Source organism: Antechinus flavipes, chromosome 6 (genome assembly GCF_016432865.1).
Source record: "Antechinus flavipes isolate AdamAnt ecotype Samford, QLD, Australia chromosome 6, AdamAnt_v2, whole genome shotgun sequence".
Taxonomy (NCBI): Eukaryota; Metazoa; Chordata; class Mammalia; order Dasyuromorphia; family Dasyuridae; genus Antechinus; species Antechinus flavipes.
In genome coordinates, this window is record NC_067403.1 from 83,343,357 (window position 1) to 83,358,439 (window position 15,083).

A 15,083-nucleotide genomic window follows, 5' to 3' on the forward strand; every position below is an offset into this window, starting at 1 on the left:
TCTTTCTTTTACCCTTGAGCCCCTCTAAAAAGGTGAATTATTTATTTTAAAAAGTTATTCAAATCATCTACTGTTTTCCTTCGTGTTGACCAGCATACAATATGGATGATAAATGCTTGGTCATACAAATACTTGAAAAACACATCTAACCCAAAATCTTCTATTTGGAAGATGGCGATATGATCTTTGGGGAATTCAGGAAGGTAATGGGGAGCTTGATACATAGTAGGAGTTTAATAATGCTTGTTTCCTTCCTTAATAAATGTTGGTAAATTGAAGTGATTTGAATTGGAAAAATGGCAGAGCTACAAAGGCCAAACTCAAACAGTTTCTGCCCTCAAGGCGGCAGTTTTCTGTAGATAAGACCATCCAACCCCAAAAGCCAGAACGGAAAGCCCAAGTCGAAGGATGAGAAGGTGCTGTCAGAGAGAAATCCAGACCTCCTCTTCCACACCCTAGGAGGCTTCCCAAGCCCAAGCTAACGACTTGTTCTGGAAGCCGGCTTGACTGGCTTGTCCGGTGCCTTCTGGGGCCCTTCAGCCAATTAAGGCTGCAGCCTGCTTGGGAGTTTGTTTGGTTTCATTTTATTGCCACGGCCTGTACATCAATTCACAAGAGGTATTGTTCCAGCTTTATCAATCAGGGCAAACATCTTTTGTGGCTAACCCAGGTTTGCCATTAACGATGGAATCAAATCAGATGGGGTTTTCCCATCTCCAATCATGCCGGCTCTAGAGCACCCATTTGCTTTTCTGGGACTCTTACGTTAGCCCTTCATCCGTTGGGTTGAGGTTCCCACCTTCTGATGAAAGGTTAGATTTTCAGAAACAGAAGCTTTACATTTCAGCCATACAGATTGAATGAGCAAAAATCAGGCAGAAGAGAACTTCAAAAGGGGAATGTGGGGGGGGGGGGCCTCTAGGACATGCCTGTGGGGACCAATTATTTTCTGGCTCAGCCTTCCCCTAGAGCAGAGAGGAAGCACCGGGATGCGAATCTCTAAGCCAGTCCCTATCATTCTGAATTGCCTCCCCGGTGTGGAATGGCTGCTCTGCCCCTCCAGAAAGATCCAAAAGACTTCAGGAGGTCCAGTTCCTAGCTTCCCAGGGACTTTTCTGGTTGCTAACCCAACCCCCCACTACCTCTTTCCTCCAGACTTTCAGACGGTCCCCAGTCTCTGATTGCAAAGGTCCTGCTTACAGTTGTTTCACAATCTCAAAGAAGAACACATCTGCCTCTCTCCCTTATTCTCAAATGCAGATAGCCAGGCTTTACCCATCGGCTGTATTGACTAGCTGCAAATAGGGGAAAAAAATTTAATTTATCTAATAAGTTTGCCAATAAGTATTTCTTTAGGATTAACGAGCCGGCAAGTCTAATCACCAGATAGCACAGAAGAAACTGGGAAATATCAGTAATCATGTGGGAGCGAATGAATGACAGCTTGACACCTTTAGAAACAGAAAAAGGATTTTTATTTTAAACCAGTAACAATCTCAACAATATAACATCTTTAGCTTTAGAAACAGAAAAAGACTTTTTTTAAAAATCAGTAACAATTTCAATATAACATCTCAACTTCAGAAACAGAAAAAGAAAAAATTTTAAAACCAGTAACAATCTCAATAATATAACATTTCAATAATCTTGGCAACATAACATTGCAACAGTCTTAGCAACAGAACATTCCTCCCCCTCCCCCCTCTCCATTATCGAAGGCCTTCAGCCAAAATTCAGTTATTCCCACAGTTACAGTTAGTAACAGGGTAGGCTCAGTTTGGGAAATATATCTCAACAGTTGTCAGACAATAGAGCAGGTCTTTCCAGACCGGCTAAGTCTTCTGTTCTCTTATAGTAGGTGGCTCTGGCTCAGATGCCAACGTCTGGATGAAGTCGATCCGTTGCAAATAACAGCTCGGCACTGTTAAGTGAGTTCAGGAGTCTCGTGGACAGCACGATTACCTAAGAACAGGAGGGGGTGGGGAAACACCACATATAATTAGGGAGGGAAAATCCGATCCTGCCTTAGCCATGGTGAAAGAAACAAAAGGGCATGGGGTATTACTTTTGAATGGACGGGGGTGTGGGGGGTGGTTTTGGGGGCAGACAGACCCCATTTCCAAGTTTCAAGAATGGAACGCAATCCAATTTTAGATTTTCTGAGGTTCGTGGCTTGGGGTAGCATGATGGCTACCTTGTGCTCCAACTCAGAGTCTGTGCCCATCACTCCCCATCCCTCAGAACTCGGACACTTAAGTTTCTGTTCTCCACTACTGTAGATAGCAACTCTACTGCTGAGAATTTGGACACAAAGTGATTTTGCTTTCAGTTAGAATTGCTCCCTCCTAATACCACTCTCTGGCTTCAAAGATGAATAGCTGACTTCCGGCCAAGATGGCGGAGAGGAAATACACGTCTGTGTAACCTCCGTGTTTTTCTCTCACTATTCATTTCATTTCATGCCTCTGAATTAATGCTCGACTGAAAAAAAACCATACAATTACTTACCAAGAGAAACCATCCTTGAGACTCGTCAAGAAAGGTCTGTTTTTGCGCGAGGGCGGGGACGGTATTTGGAAGCAGTCTGCGGGCAGCAGCTGCAACCAGAGCACAGAAAGCAGCTCAGAACCGGGTAGAGCGGAGAGGGGGTGGGGAGCGATCGCAGCCGTCTCTGCGGGGAGAGCTTTGCTACAGGAGCAAGTCAGCAGCCCAGCAGAGAAGCTAAAAACACCGGGGGTGAAGAATACAACCCCAAACAGCTGGAGTCTCTCGGGACCTGGCCACCCCTCCCCCACAGTGTCTCAGCCCGCTCGGATCTCAGAGCGCTCGGATCTCAGCGCGCAGGCGCCATAGCACAGTAGGACCCGTGCCTCACGAATACCCTGCCCCTCCCCCAAAGAAAGCAGCCTCCAATCAAGGGGTTTTTTTCCTTCTGTTTCTTTGATAGTTTGTCTTTGATAAATAGACAGAATGAGCAAGAAACTGAAAAAGAATCTAACCCTGGACAGCTTTTATACAGATAAAGAGCAGACTCCAAATCCTGAGGAGACTAAAAATAAACAGTCCCCAGGTGAATCCCCAAAGGAGGAGACCATATGTCCCTCAGCACAGATGAATCTCATGGAGGAAATTAAAAAGGCTCTCACAAGGGAGCTAGAAGAAAAATGGGAAAAGGAGAGGGAGGCTCTGCAAAAGGAGAGGGAGGCTTGGCAAAAGGAGAAGGAGGCTTTGCAAAAGGAGAGGGAGACTTGGCAAAAGGAGAGGGAGGCTCTGCAAAAGGAGAGGGAGGCTTGGCAAAAGGAGAGGGAGGCTCTGCAAAAGGAGAGGGAGGCTTGGCAAAAGAGCCTGGAGAAGTCAGTTAAAGAGAGAGTGGATAAAGAAACCAAATCCTTGAAAAATAGGATTGGTGAACTGGAAAACAAAATTGGCGAAATGGAAAAAAAATTCCACAGAACAAAAGAACTCAATTGGACAATTAGAAAAAGATCTTAAAAAAGTGAGTGAAGAAAATACCTCACTGAAAATCAGGGTCGAACAATTGGAATTGAATGACTCGAGGAGACAAGAAGAATCAGTCAAGCAAATCCAAAAAAATCAAACAATGGAAAAGGATGTGAAATACCTTCTGGGGAAGACAACAGACCTGGAAAACAGATCCAGGAGAGACAACCTGAGAATCATCAGACTTCCAGAAAAGTATGATGAAAAAAAGAGCCTGGACACTATCTTCCAGGAAATTATCAAAGAGAACTGCCCAGAAGTCATAGAAACAGAAGGTAAAATAGACATTGAAAGAATTCATCGATCCCCTACTGAAAGGGATCCTAAAATCAAAACACCAAGGAATATAGTGGCCAAATGCCAGAACCCTCAGGCAAAGGAAAAAATACTGCAAGCGGCTAGAAAAACCCAATTCAAGTATCAAGGAGCCACAATAAGGATCACCCAGGATCTGGCAGCATCCACATTAAAGGATCGAAGGGCCTGGAATATGATATTCCGAAAGGCTAAGGAACTTGGTATGCAACCAAAAATAACTTACCCAGCGAGATTGAGCATCTTTTTTCCAGGGAAGAAGATGGACATTCAACGAAATAAGCGAATTTCATCTATTTCTGATGAAAAAGCCAGAACTTAACAAAAAATTTGATCTACAAGCACAGAACTCGAGAGAAATCTAAAAAGGTAAAGATTAATCTTGGGAACTATATTTCGGCTGTAAAGATGTATAAAGAATACATGTATACCTTGTTCTAGAAACTAGATGTGGAAAGGACATTGTACTAGAAAAAAGGGAAAGTGGGGGTACTACATTTCATGAAGAGGCAAAGAAAACCTAGTATATCTGAGAGAAAGAATGGAGAGGGATGAAAATAGTGAGTATTTTACTGCTTTCAGAATTGGCATTAAGAGAAGAATTTTAGACATATTCAATCTATGGTGAAACTTCTCCCACCTCATTGAAAAGTGAGAAGGGAAAAGTGAAAAAGGAAGGAATAAGCTAAGTGGAAGGGAATACGGTAACTGGGAGGGAAAGGGGCAAGTTGGGGGGGGGAACTCTAAGGGAGGGGAGGGATACTGAAAAAGGGAGGGCTGTGAGAAGCAAGGGGAGCTCACAAGCTTAATACTGGGAAGGGGGGTAAGGGAGTAAGAAGGGAGAAAAGCATAAACCGGGGTTAACAAGATGGCAAGTAATACAGAATTGGTCATTCTAACCATAAATGTGAACGGGGTAAACTCCTCTATAAAGAGGAAGCGGTTAGCAGAATGGATTAAAAGCCAGAATCCTACAATATGTTGTATACAGGAAACACACCTGAAGCGGGGTGATACATGCAGGTTAAAGGTAAAAGGTTGGAGCAAAACCTACTATGCTTCAGGTGAAGCCAAAAAAGCAGGGGTAGCCATCCTGATCTCAGATCAAGCTAAAGCAAAAATTGATCTAATCAAAAGAGATAAGGAAGGGCACTATATCTTGCTAAAGGGTAGAATGAATAATGAAGAAGTATCTATATTAAATATATATGCACCAAGTAGTGTAGCATCTAAATTCTTAAAAGAGAAATTAAGAGAGCTGCAAGAAGAAATAGACAGTAAAACTATAATAGTGGGAGATCTCAACCTTGCACTCTCAGAATTAGATAAATCAAACCACAAAATAAATAAGAAAGAAGTCAAAGAGATAAATAGAATACTAGAAAAATTAGATATGATAGATCTCTGGAGAAAATGTAATGGGGACAGAAAGGAGTACACCTTCTTTTCAGCAGTTCATGGAACTTATACAAAAATTGATCATATATTAGGACATAAAAACCTCAAACTCAAATGCAGTAAGGCAGAAATAGTGAATGCATCCTTTTCAGACCATGATGCATTGAAAATTACATTCAATAAAAAGCCACAGGAAAGTAGACCAAAAAATAATTGGAAACTAAATAATCTCATACTAAAGAATGATTGGGTGAAACAGCAAATTATAGACATAATTAATAACTTCATCCAAGAAAATGATAATAATGAGACATCATACCAAAATGTATGGGATGCAGCCAAAGCGGTAATAAGGGGAAATCTCATATCTCTAGAGGCCTATTTGTATAAAATAGAGAAAGAGAAGGTCAATGAATTGGGCTTGCAACTAAAAATGCTAGAAAAGGAACAAATTAAAAACCCCCAATCAAACACTAAACTTGAAATTCAAAAAATAAAAGGAGAGATCAATAAAATTGAAAGTAAAAAAACTATTGAATTGATTAATAAAACTAAGAGTTGGTTCTATGAAAAAACCAACAAAATAGACAAACCCTTAGTAAATCTGATTAAAAAAAGGAAAGAGGAAAATCAAATTGTTAGTCTTAAAAATGAAAAGGGAGAACTCACCAGTAACGAAGAGGAAATTAGAGCAATAATTAGGAGTTACTTTGCCCAACTTTACGCCAATAAATTCGACAACTTAAATGAAATAGAAGAATACCTCCAAAAATATAGCTTGCCTAAACTAACAGAGGAAGAAGTAAATATCCTAAACACTCCTATCTCAGAAAAAGAAATAGAACAAACTATCAATCAACTCCCTAAGAAAAAAACCCCAGGACCAGATGGATTTACATCTGAATTCTATCAAACATTTAAAGATCAATTAACTCCAATGCTAAATAAACTATTTGAAGAAGTAGGGATTGAAGGAGTCCTACCAAACTCCTTTTATGACACAGATATGGTACTGATACCTAAACCAGGTAGGCTGAAAACAGAGAAAGAAAATTATAGACCAATCTCCCTAATGAATATTGATGCTAAAATCTTAAATAAAATATTAGCAAAAAGATTACAGAAAATCATCCCCAGGATAATACACTATGACCAAGTAGGATTTATACCAGGAATGCAGGGCTGGTTCAATATTAGGAAAACTATTAACATAATTGACTATATCAACAACCAACCAAACAAAAACCATATGATCATCTCAATAGATGCAGAAAAAGCATTTGATAAAATCCAACAGCCATTCCTAATAAAAACACTTGAGAGCATAGGAATAAAAGGACTTTTCCTTAAAATAGTTAGGAGCATATATTTTAAACCTTCAGTAAGCATCATATGCAATGGGGAAAAACTGGAACCTTTCCCGGTAAGATCTGGAGTGAAGCAAGGTTGCCCACTATCACCATTATTATTCAATATTGTATTAGAAACACTGGCCTCTGCAATAAGAGTCGAGAAAGAGATTAAAGGAATTAGAGTAGGCAAAGAGGAAACCAAACTATCACTCTTTGCAGATGATATGATGGTATACCTAGAAAACCCCAGAGATTCTACTAAAAAGCTATTAGAAATAATTCATAATTTTAGCAAAGTAGCAGGATACAAAATAAATCCCCATAAATCCTCAGCATTCTTATACACCACCAACAAAATCCAAGAGCAAGAGATACAAAGAGAAATTCCATTCAAAATAACTGTTGATAGCATAAAATATTTGGGAATCTACCTACCAAAGGAAAGTCAGGAATTATATGAGCAAAATTACAAAAAAGTTTTCACACAAATAAAGTCAGACTTAAATAATTGGAAAAATATTAAGTGCTCTTGGATAGGCCGAGCAAATATAATAAAGATGACAATACTCCCTAAACTAATCTATTTATTTAGTGCTATACCAATCAGACTTCCAAGAAAATATTTTAATGATTTAGAAAAAATAACAACAAAATTCATATGGAACAATAAAAAGTCGAGAATCTCAAGGGAATTAATGAAAAAAAAATCAAATGAAGGTGGTCTAGCTGTACCTGATCTAAAATTATATTATAAAGCAGCAGTCACCAAAACCATTTGGTATTGGCTTAGAAATAGATTAGTTGATCAGTGGAAAAGGTTAGGTTCACAAGACAGAATAGTCAACTATAGCAATCTAGTGTTTGACAAACCCAAAGATTCTAAATTTTGGGATAAGATTTCATTATTTGATAAAAACTGCTGGGATAACTGGAAATTAGTATGGCAGGAATTAGGCAAGGACCCACACTTAACACCACATACCAAGATAAGATCAAAATGGGTCCATGACCTAGGCATAAAGAACGAGATTATAAATAAATTAGAGGAACATAGGATAGTTTATTTCTCAGACTTGTGGAGGAGAAAGAAATTTGTGACCAAAGATGAACTAGAGACCATTACCGATCACAAAATAGAAAATTTTGATTATATCAAATTAAAAAGCCTTTGTACAAACAGAACGAATGCAAACAAGATTAGTAGGGAAGTAACAAACTGGGAAAACATCTTTACAATTAAAGGTTCTGATAAAGGCCTCATTTCTAAAATATATAGAGAACTGACTCAAATTTATAAAAAATCAAGCCATTCTCCAATTGATAAATGGTCAAAGGATATGAACAGACAATTTTCAGATGAAGAAATTGAAACTATTACCACTCACATGAAAGAGTGTTCCAAATCACTATTGATCAGACAAATGCAAATTAAGAAAACTCTGAGATATCACTACACACCTGTCAGATTGGCTAAGATGACAGGAAAAAATAATGATGAATGTTGGAGGGGATGCGGGAAAACGGGGACACTGATGCATTGTTGGTGGAGTTGTGAACGAATCCAGCCATTCTGGAGAGCGATCTGGAATTATGCCCAAAAAGTTACCAAACTGTGCATACCCTTTGATCCAGCAGTGTTTCTATTGGGCTTATACCCCAAAGAGATACTAAAAAAGGGAAGGGGACCTGTATGTGCCAAAATGTTTGTAGCAGCCCTGTTTGTAGTGGCTAGAAACTGGAAAATGAATGGATGCCCATAAATTGGAGAATGGCTGGGTAAATTGTGGTATATGAATGTTGTGGAATATTATTGCTCTGTAAGGAATGACCAGCAGGATGAATACAGAGAGGACTGGAGAGACCTACATGGACTGATGCTAAGTGAGATGAGCAGAACCAGGAGATCATTATACACTTCGACAACGATATTGTATGAGGATGTATTCTGATGGAAGTGGATTTCTCTGACAAAGAGACTTAACTGAGTTTCATTGGAGAAATGACGGACAGAAACAGCTACACCCAAAGAAGGAATACTGGGAAATGAATGTGAACTATTTGCATTTTTGATTTTCTTCCCGAGTTATTTTTACCTTCTGAATCCAATTCTCCCTGTGCAGCGGGAGAACTGTTTGGTTCTGTAAATATGTATTGTATCTAGGATATACTGCAACATATTTAACATATATAGGACTGCATGCCATCTTGGGGGGAGGGAGGAGGGAGGGAGGGGAAAAAAACGAAACATAAGTGATTGCAAGGGATAATGTTGTGTAAAAATTATCCTGTCATGGATTCTGTCAATACAAAGTTATTATTAAATAAAATAAAATTAAAAAAAAAAAAAGATGAATAGCTGCTCCCTTTTGCACAGTCTTTCAGATCATTTTCAAGCATGGGGTCCTGATGCTCAGGCCCTTCCACGCCCTAACTCAAACCTTCCTCTGGTTTGGGTTCTCCATCCCTGGAGCAAAAAGGGCCTTCCAGAGCCAAGGAAGCATTGGGTCAATGGTTATCTTTGTTTTGGGCTTGTCTACCCTAGAAAGGAGAAAGTCTGGTACACTGGGAAGGGCTGGCTTTGGAGCTGGAGGCTATGGATTCAAATCCCAGATCTGCTGCATTGGATGTGTAAAATGGAGTTGGATTGCTCTAAATCTAGGGTCAGAGGGCAATAGTAGCCAGTATCTTTGTCAAGAAAACCCTAAATGGAGTCACAGCAAAACAACAAAAGTGCCATATAAATGTCAATTATTATGAGACCCTGAGGCTTTCTACAGCTTAGGGGTATGAGGGACAGAGCATGAAACTTGAGTCATAAAGTCCTAAATTCAAATCCAAATGCAAATATCTAGTAGCTATGAGTCAAGACATTATCCTGAATGTTGTTAGTCCTCTTCAGAAATAAAGGATGAACCACAACTGAGAGAGAACAAGGCTGCCTACCTTAGTTTCCTCATCTGTAAAATAAAGACCAAAGTACCCACCTTTTTTGCTGTATCAGATGAAATATTTCTAAAGTTCTCTGCAAACTTTAAAATATTAAATAAATGCTATCGATTTTTATTACTTTATTATTATTATTTGGAGCTGTGATGTACAAAAAGAAAATGTCAATAAAACTTTAAAAAAAAGTGAAAGAATTCTCCTAATTTGGGTCAGAGAAGAAAGAAAACCTAACTAGAAGAGGAATCCAAAGATAACTGGCAATATCTACTCATTGTAGTTGAAATCTAGGCCTTACCCTTCAAAAAATTGGTCTTTCAAAGCGAAAATATATTATGAAAGTAACTGATTATTTAGAGAACATAAAACTTGGGTTTTATGTAAGATAGATTCCAGAGGAAAGGATGGTCTCTACAATAGTTGGTTATCTTCCTTCCTTTCGAAAGAGAAAATGCCTTTTTAAAATCAATATGGTGTCATCCTTGCTATTTTTGAGACAGGAAAAAAAAATCCTAAATACGAGAAAAAAAGGACAAGTTCTTCTATGAATAATATAAAGTCCCAGGCTCAAGGATTACACTTCTCAATTTATAGTTTACATAACCTCTCTATCAACAAGACCTGCGCAGTCTGTGGTACAGTATGAGATTCTGTGGAGATACCAGATTCCAGACAGTTTCTAGCCTCCAGAATCTAAAATCCAGAAAATATTAATTCTAAGAACTCTGTCCATAACAGGTTGGTGAATTTGAGCCACACTGGTAGCTTTGGAGGTGGTGGTGCTTAGGGAGGGAAGAAGAAAAGAAAAGTTAGATGGTGGGTCAACATAATGACAATGAGCAAAAGTTCACCTTCCCACCAATCTGCACAAGGTATTTTTGCCTACAGCTGACAACACACACACACACACACACATATAATATATTCTATATATCTATCTTATGTCTATCTAGAATATGCATATGTTCACTCTCTCTCTCTCTCTCTCTCTCTCTCTCTCTCTCTCTCTCTCTCTCTCTCTCTCTATGTATATATATAAATTCAGCCACAATGGCCAAGTTCACCCAAATAGTCAAAGCACATCAGCTATAGGCTTTGAAAATGCTGGCCTTAAAATATATATGAAGGTATCTTATTGGGAAGGGAAAGGGAAATTGTACATTTAGTCGGAAGCTTTATGAGCACCATGTCGTTTAGGCGCAGAAGTAGAATCGGGATTGAGTAATTCTAACTCTTGAAATCTTCCCATTCCGTGGAATTGAGACCTTCTGTTACAGAACCCATAACACAAGAAGGCTCTTTGGGCTGTCCAAGCCAAGCTGGGCCTGGGTCTCTCCCCTGTGAGGCTGAGAATTCCCCCTTTTCTCACTTCTCGTCAGAGAAGCAGCCCTTCCTCCTTATCCAACTACTACATTTTCTAAATAAGGAAGACAGAAGTGGTGAAATGATGACTTAGATTCAGGTCTTTGACCTCTCAGTGCAATATTCTTTTCATTAACTGGACTTGCAGGCTTTCTCTCGTCATATACATAGGAACCCTCCCCTCCTCTTCCCCCCTCTCCCCCAATATCCCACTACTCTCAAAGAAACTGATGGCCTGGTGTCCTTGAATTGTACCCAAGGAAATTGTTTCTGAAAATCTGCTGTTGAGTGATAAAGATATGACTTTCTCTTTTCCCTTTCTTCCCTCTTTTTCCTTCCCTTTTTGTTCTCTATCATCTTTTCTGTAAAGGGAAGACAGGTCACTGATAATGCTCTAGACTCCCATGAAGGAGACACAGTTTAGTGGAAAGAACAATGGTATGGTCTCAGATGATCTGGATTTGGATCCCATCTTTACTACTCACTTGCTAAAAACCTCAGTTTCCTCATCTACAAATTTGGGAGAATAGTGATTATATGACCTCCCCTTCATAGGGGGTATTATGAGGAAAGCATTGGATGGACCTTAGAGCACCAGAGAGACAAGTTATTAACCATTTATTTTTGTGGGCTCCTTAATTCCTAGTACAATGCCATACCTATCTGAAACATTTAGAAATGTTTTTGAAAAAGTCAGGGCACTAACTTCCTGGAAAAGAATTCATTATTTGATAAAAACTGCTGGGATAATTGGAAATTAGTATGGCAGAAATTAGGCATGGACCCACACTTAACACCATATACCAAGATAAGATCAAAATGGGTCCATGACCTAGGCATAAAGAACGAGATTATAAATAAATTAGAGGAACATAGAATAGTTTATCTCTCAGACTTGTGGAGGAGAAAGAAATTTGTGACCAAAGATGAACTAGAGACCATTACTGATCACAAAATAGAAAATTTTGATTACATCAAATTAAAAAGCCTTTGTACAAATAAAACTAATGCAAACAAGATTAGAAGGGAAGCAACAAACTGGGAAAACATCTTCACAGTTAAAGGTTCTGATAAAGGCCTCATTTCCAAAATATATAGAGAACTGACTCAAATTTATAAGAAATCAAGCCATTCTCCAATTGATAAATGGTCAAAGGATATGAACAGACAATTTTCAGAGGATGAAATTGAAACTATTACCACTCATATGAAAGAGTGTTCCAAATCATTATTGATCAGAGAAATGAAATTAAGACAACTCTGAGATACCACTACACACCTGTCAGATTGGCTAAGATGACAGGAAAAAATAAGGATGAATGTTGGAGGGGAAGCGGGAAAACTGGGACACTGATGCATTGTTGGTGGAGTTGTGAACGAATCCAACCATTCTGGAGAGCAATCTGGAATTATGCCCAAAAAATTATCAAATTGTGCATACCCTTTCATCCAGCAGTGTTTCTATTGGGCTTATATCCCAAAGAAATACTAAAGAAGGGAAAGGAACCTGTATTTGCCAAAATGTTTGTAGCAGCCCTGTTTGTGGTGGCTAAAAACTGGAAAATGAATGGATGCCCATCAATTGGAGAATGGCTGGGTAAATTGTGGTATATGAATGTTATGGAATATTATTGTTCTGTAAGAAATGACCAGCAGGATGAATACAGAGAGGACTGGCGAGATCTACATGAACTGATGCTAAGTGAAATGAGCAGAACCAGGAGATCATTATACACTTTGACAACGATATTGTATGAGGACATATTTTGATGGAAGTGGATTTCTTTGACAAAGAGACCTGAGTTTCAATTGATAAATGACGGACAAAAGCAGCTACACCCAAAGAAAGAACACTGGGAAACGAATGTGAATTCTCTGCATTTTTGTTTTTCTTCCCGGGTTATTTATACCTTCTGAATCCAATTCTCCCTATGCAACAAGAGAACTGTTCGGTTCTGCAAACATATATTGTATCTAGGATATACTGCAACATATCCAACATATAAAGGACTGCTTGCCATCTAGGGGAGGGGGTAGAGGGAGGGAGGGAAAAAAAATCGGAACAGAAACGAGTGTCAATATAAAGTAATTATTAAATAAAAATTAAAAAAAAAGAAAAAGTGAGGGCAGACCCAAAGTCTGAGCCAAGATTCAACCCACACCAGTATACTAATCTATGGCTTGATCCAGAGATTCTTAACTTTTTTTGCATCATGAATCAACTGGGAAAGAACTATAGGAGGAAACCTTTCCCTATGTTTTTTTTTAATTATTATTCTTATTTTCTTTTAAATTCATAACTGGAGAAATGCTAAATTTTAACCAGAAGTTAGTGAAAATAAAAGCATATATGCCCCCCCCCCATCCACGTTCATGGACCTGCCCCCTTGAAATCTGTCCACAGACCCACAAAGAAGCCAGTGGCAAGGGGCCGGCTGGCAGCAAACTGCCTTGAGATGTGTCACCCTTCCCAGTGACCAAAATCAGTGGGATGTGTAGGGGGACCATAGGAGCCCAGAGCCAGGGAAGCTTGGGTACTGGAGGGAAAGGATGTTCCCTGCTCAGCCTTCCCTTTCCTACTCATCTGTCAACACTTCTGGAATAAATGAGCAAGGCACGGCGCTCAACTCCTGGATCAGAGCATTGTATCCCACTCAAGGAAGGAAGAGAAAGTGAAAAAAAAGAAAGAAAGAAAGAAAGAAAGAGAAGAAAGGAGGGAGGAAGGAAGGAAGGAAGAGAGGAAGAAAGAAAGGGAGAGAGAAAGGAAGAAAAAGAAAAAAGAGGAAGAAAGAAAGAAAGGAAAAAAGGAAGGGAGACAGGAAGAAAAAAGAAGGAAGGAAGTAAAGAAGGAAGACAGGAAAAAAAAAAGAAAAAAAGAAGAAAGAAAGAAAACCAAAACAGCATACTTTGGTCTATACTCATTGGTCTATACTCAGTATCAGTTCTTTCTCAGAGGGCAGATTATATGGTTCATCATGAGTCCTTTGGGATTGTCTTGGATCATTGTATTGCTGAGAATAATTATGTCATTCACAGTTCTTAACTGAATGATATTGCCGTTAACTGTGTACAACATGCTCCTTGTTCTATTCACTCCACTTTGAATCAGTTCATATAAGTCTTTTCTAGGTTTTTCCGAAATCATCCTGCTTGCCATGTCTTATAGCACAATAATATTTCATTACGATCACATACCACAGCTTTGATTTCCAATTCTTAGCCACTACAAAAAGAGCTGCTATAAATATTTTTGAACAAATAGGTCCTTTCCCCCTTTTTGGATGTCTTTGGGACATAGATTTAGCAGTGGTATTGCTGGATCAAAAGGTATGCCCAGGAGAGTTGAATCAATTCACAACTCCACTAACAATAAGTTACTGTCCCAGTTTCCCACAGGCCCTGTAATATCCAACATTTTTCTTTTTGTCATAGTAACCTCTCTGATTAAGTATGAAGTAGTACCTCAGAGCTGTTTTAATTTATATTTCTCTGATTAATAGAGATTTAGGGCATTTTTCTTTTCATATCACTATAGAGAGCTTTGATTTCTTTGTCTAAAAATTGCCTGCTCATAGCCTTTGACCATTTATCAATTGGGGAATGACTTGTATTTTTATAAATTTGCTTCATTTCTCTATATATTTGAGAAATGTAGGCTTTATCTCACAGATACCTATTACAAAAATTTCCCCCAGCTTTCTGCTTTCTTTATAATTTTGTTTGCATTGGTTTTGTTTGCTCAAAAACTTTCTAATTTTGCATATTCAAAATTATCTACTTAACCATTTTGTAATGCTCCCCTGTATTTTCTTTGGTCCTAAATTCTTCCCCTAGCCATAAATCTGATAAACTATTTCTTAATTTGCTTATAGTTATCACCCTTTATGTGTAAATCATGCATTTATTTTGATCTACCATTCATCTTGTTTAGATTAACTTAAATTTAGCAACTTTATGTTTTAAACATAGAAGAAATTTATGGAGTTGAGAAGCAGATCAAACAAAGAGCTTTTTCTATCTTAATCCTCAAGCAGTGTTGCTTAATATTTGAACATCCCTGCTACCCTCACTCCTGCCCAATAGTCATTAGAGAAATTCTGGATTTCATCAGCAAGTTTTCTGTTGAGCAGAAAAAAGTATAGTTGTTGTTCAGGAAGTGATGGTGTGGGAGCCTGGTCAGACCTGAACAGAATCATACCTCAAACTTCTTAC

The 15,083-nt window shown here is 38.6% G+C and overlaps 1 long non-coding RNA gene across 1 annotated transcript; it reads right to left on the reverse strand.

The window, feature by feature from the left end:
- Positions 1 to 1,452: 1,452 nt before the first annotated feature.
- LOC127541763 (uncharacterized) lies at positions 1,453 to 3,989 on the reverse strand. The gene is made up of 2 exons (XR_007948466.1): positions 2,509 to 3,989; positions 1,453 to 1,962 (listed from the first exon to the last, which is right to left on the reverse strand). It is a non-coding gene; the product is annotated as an uncharacterized LOC127541763 (long non-coding RNA).
- Positions 3,990 to 15,083: the final 11,094 nt, after the last annotated feature.